The 4474-nt window shown below is 37.2% G+C and overlaps 1 long non-coding RNA gene across 1 annotated transcript; it reads right to left on the bottom strand.

Annotated features, from left to right (window-relative positions):
- Positions 1 to 1016: 1016 nt before the first annotated feature.
- LOC123458507 lies at positions 1017 to 3414 on the bottom strand. Its single transcript, XR_006635695.1, has 3 exons — positions 3312 to 3414; positions 2171 to 2308; positions 1017 to 1068 (listed from the first exon to the last, which is right to left on the bottom strand). It is a non-coding gene; the product is annotated as an uncharacterized LOC123458507 (long non-coding RNA).
- Positions 3415 to 4474: the final 1060 nt, after the last annotated feature.

The raw sequence follows: 4474 nt of genomic DNA, 5'->3' as shown, positions 1-4474 counted from the left end.
ATGCTGGGTTAAAAGGCTCATGGTGCCCCTTCTGGGTCATTACAAGTCTCTGATTTTACACAGAGAAGGAGCGTGGGTAATGAAACCAATAAGGCCTCACCAACAATATAGTTCTACAACATTTTCTAAATAATAGTTGTGTAATACATCAATTTGTACTTCATGCAATTTTACTTAAAAATGTAACTCCCAAATGATCAGAAAGCATATATTAAGGAAAAAATAGTATTACTTGCTAAATAGTGCTGAGAATTATTTTAGTATCAACTAGATCCAAACATCTTCTGAAATAGCAAAAGGATCTCTGAGCTCTCAAAACCCTGTCATGACTCAAACACTTTCCCCTAAACAAAGTATTTTAAGTTTACTGAAAAACACAGACAGTAGTTTTTTAACCTTGCAGGCCAACAAGAAGTTTGTGATATCAAGTCATCTGCAAATGACTAAAAGGTTGTACTTGAGTACAGGGAAGCAAGGACATTGAAAAAGAACTTAAGTTGGCATGGTCTGATTCCTTTCATCAGGGCACAGTATTATAGAACCAATGTTACATAGCCCAGGGAGAACTACAGTGCTTGGAAAAAGCATGGCATCCCCATGCAGAGCACCTACCCTGTTAGCTTACATGTAGCTCAACATTTTGAAAGTCCTTTCAAATTCAAATGATTTCAAAATAAAGCATGCAGTTTCTATCCATCCCACTGAATATTAAAGCCATATATATATATATATATATATATATATATATATATATATATCTATCTATATATCTATCTCATCAAGGTTTGATGGGAACTAAATAATGTCACCTGGCCAAACAAAATAATTCTATTACCAGAGGACACATTACATTCTAGTGGCTCATCCATTTGCTGTCTGGAATCTGAGGCTACTCGAAGCACTAAGGCAGTATATACAGAAGTAAGAGGGCTGGAGAGATGGCTTAGCAGTTAAGGCACTTACCTGTGAAGCCTAACGACCCAGGTTCGATTCCCCACTACCCACGTAAGCTAGATGCACATGGTAGCCTATGCAGCTGGTGTTCCTTTGCAATGGCATGCCCATTCTCTTCAACAAATAAAAGTAAACAATGTTTTTATTAAGAGCTCCTAAGAAGGATGCTGGAGGCAGACCAATTATCAAGCTTAAAAAGAATACAAGGGGAAGGCCACCCACATCTGAAACAATTAAGCCTCCCAACCAAGAAGCACTTTAAATCTAAATCCTGTAGCACAGGCACATCTGCAAAATGTACATTGTGGACAAAACTGTCATTTGCTCAAATGATAAGAAAAGCTGGAGAGTAAAGCTCTTGCCTAGCATATGCCCAGGATCCTGGGGTTCAATCTCCAGTACCTCAAGGGATAGGGAGGGGAGAAGAGGAGAGAGGAAGAGAGGGAGGGAGGTAGGCAGGCAGGAGAAAGAAAAGACAGAGGGAAGGAAAGGAAGAACGGAAGGAAAGAATGAAGAAAAAGAGGAGGATGAGAGAAAACAAAGTATTGCTGCAGTAAAATAATTATCAGAGCACTATATATCCAGGTTGCTGAAGTTTATGGTAGCAAAACAGAATTACAAAGAGATAATGGACTGGAGAAGTGGATTAGTGGATAACGCATTTGCTTGTGAAGCCAAAGGACCCAGGTTCCATTTCCCAGGACCCACCATAAACCACATGCCAAGGTGGCACATGCATCTGGAGTTTGTTTGCAGTGGCTAGAGGCCCTGGCACACTTATTCTGTGTCTGTCTCCTCTATTCTCTCTCTCTCTCTCTCTCTCTCTCTGCTTGCAAATAAATAAATAAAAAGGGAATATGAGAATGTTTTCTGTTAAAAAAATGAGATTATGTCCGTTCTCAGGAGCATTTAACAAACTAGATTAGAACTTTAGTATCTGGCTTAATTATATATTGAACCTAACCCACCATGATGCTTGGCAGTTTAATAATAATATGGTTTGAAAATACTAATTTCTTATAATTAAGAGAACAATGTTGATAAAATAGAAAATTTCCAATCATTAAAAAATCAGAAAATATAAATTTGTTAAACTTGAGAAAAGCTCATGATAAAATTATAATTAATTCAGCCACAATGAATGTCATCCATCCATGATGTAAATCCTAAGTTAGGCTCTTTGGAAACAAACAAAAAGGAGACATAGTCCACCTACCTGGTAGGTAACAGCCAAGCAATAGTCTCAGATAATCAAGATATATCCTTCATCCACAAGGACATACAGGAGCATTAGTAAATGCTGTAAGGGTCAGTGGTTCAGAGTCTGTGACTTCTGAGGAGAATGGCAACCACTCTGGGCGAGAAGAAAAAGAAGGGGTGGTAAGAGGAGGACATACTTAACTACAGAGAAAACGAACTTTCTCGGTTGTAGACTGCTAGGTGGTAAGGATAAATAATGTCTACAGAATTTATTCAGGAGAAGTCAGTCTCCGGAACCACTGGAAAGTTAAAACTCCAGCCTATTTGGAAAGGTTATAAAGAATAAACTTTCATTGACAGGGCAAAAACAGGGATAAAAAATTTATTTTAAACAGAGGTCTCTAAGGCCCAGCTGCAACATGTTCAATCAGCACCCTACATTAACAGCTGTCAGAGTGAGCAAACAGTAAATGAAGGGCTTTAACGAGTTCTGATGTACCCTGTACATCCTTACAGCTTCTGCAGCTCTGCTCTAGCTGACACTTTCTCTGAAGACGCCTGTGAAGAGCCAGTAGCAGCAAACATCTGACTGAAAGCTCGGCTGTGTCTTACAGCTTCCAGTCGGGGATGTTTACAACCACAGACCTTCTCAACAGCAAGCTAAGGAAGGGAGCAGAGCAAATGGCCAGTCACCACCTCTACTAATAACTTACAGAACTGCAGAGCTGAATGACATTGTGGTATCTTGGAACGAAACATAAAGTTATACTACTTAAGTTATATTTCTTAAGAAGGGAGTAAATGGCTTTCTGTAATTTCTCCTGACTTATCTAATTAGAATACCTGCATTAAAAGTTATCATGGCAAAAATGCAATATTAAAATATGTTACTCCACTTGATGATATCATTTTTTTCTACCATGTGTAAAGATGCACTTTCTTCTCTGTGAACCTAGTTTCAAAATTAATAAACAGAACTCCAATGACTGAAGTGACTATACACCTCAGTTTGTTCCAGGCAGTCCTGAGAAGTTATTTATGCTTGCTGTCTTGAAACTATTACTAAGGTACTAAGGTAGTCTCTTACTTACAAATGTACCCTACTTTAGATGATGACAAACAAAATTTTATGAATTTACGCTGAGTTTAATATTTACCTCCCCATCCCCAGCTGATCTAGGTTAGGGATGTGATGATCCATGGAAATGAGCAAAACTGTTAATAAGAGGAACAAACTCACAACCGTGGCTTTGTTACCTGGAAGAGATGAAAAATTAAGTGAAATATAGTAATCTGCACTTCAGGGATTTAGTTTAATCTGAAAGATATAAAATGACCATTTTAAAATCTAAAAGCCCATTAAGGCAATTACATCTACAATCAAGCCACAGTGATTTTTAAGAATTATACAAACAGGCACAATCTCTAGAATAAGCCAATACATACCACTTTTAATGGTGATTTATTTTCTAATATTATTTTCTGAGACACTATGGAATAAAGGAATCCATCCATTGGCATTTCGACCATAATATATAAAGGCTGCTCTCTAAAATTCTTTTTCATTTACATGCTGTACATAACTATTGATTATAAAAATAATGAGGAAAGTGCATGTGGTCTCTATGGATACAAGATGACCTTCATTATTTTTGAACACAAATACCTAAAAAAATTCAGTGGCTATTTACAACAAAGACATTTAAAAAGTTGTTCAATTGAAACTTTGCAGATTCAAATTATGAATAAAAGGTTATTTCATGCCTAGATAGGCACATGATCCTTGACTAATGAGGATGCTGCCTGCTAAGTCTCAATGAACCAGTTATTACAACTCTCTCCTTTAAACAATTTCGCCCTCTGTTTTCAACCCAGTTGTTTTTAAAGATTGATGTAAAGAGGCTAGGGAGATGGCTAAGTGGTTAAATACACTTGCTTGCAAAGCCTGACTCCTGGGGTTTGATTGCCCAGTACCCACATAAAGAAAGACACACAAAGTGGTGCATGTGTCTGGAGTTTGTTTGCAGTGGCAGGAGGCCCTGGTGCACCGATACACTCCCTTCCTCCCTCCCTCCTTCTTTTTCTCTAATAAATAACTAAGTAATTAAATATTAAGGGTGATGAAATGAAAATTTCATCAGATAATCTTTACTTCAAGGTTATGGAACACTTCATCAAAGCTGTATCTATATAATGTATTCCTAAAGACATGAAAATTAAATGTTCAACAGTTGAATTAAGTACATGTTATCAGAAAACCAATCTGAAAATGTCATTTATGATTATAATGCCCTCTAGATACTTCATTATATAACCCCTC

The sequence above is a fragment of the Jaculus jaculus genome, chromosome 2, assembly GCF_020740685.1.
Source record: "Jaculus jaculus isolate mJacJac1 chromosome 2, mJacJac1.mat.Y.cur, whole genome shotgun sequence".
NCBI lineage: Eukaryota > Metazoa > Chordata > Mammalia > Rodentia > Dipodidae > Jaculus > Jaculus jaculus.
This window is presented reverse-complemented; position numbering and strand designations above follow the sequence as displayed.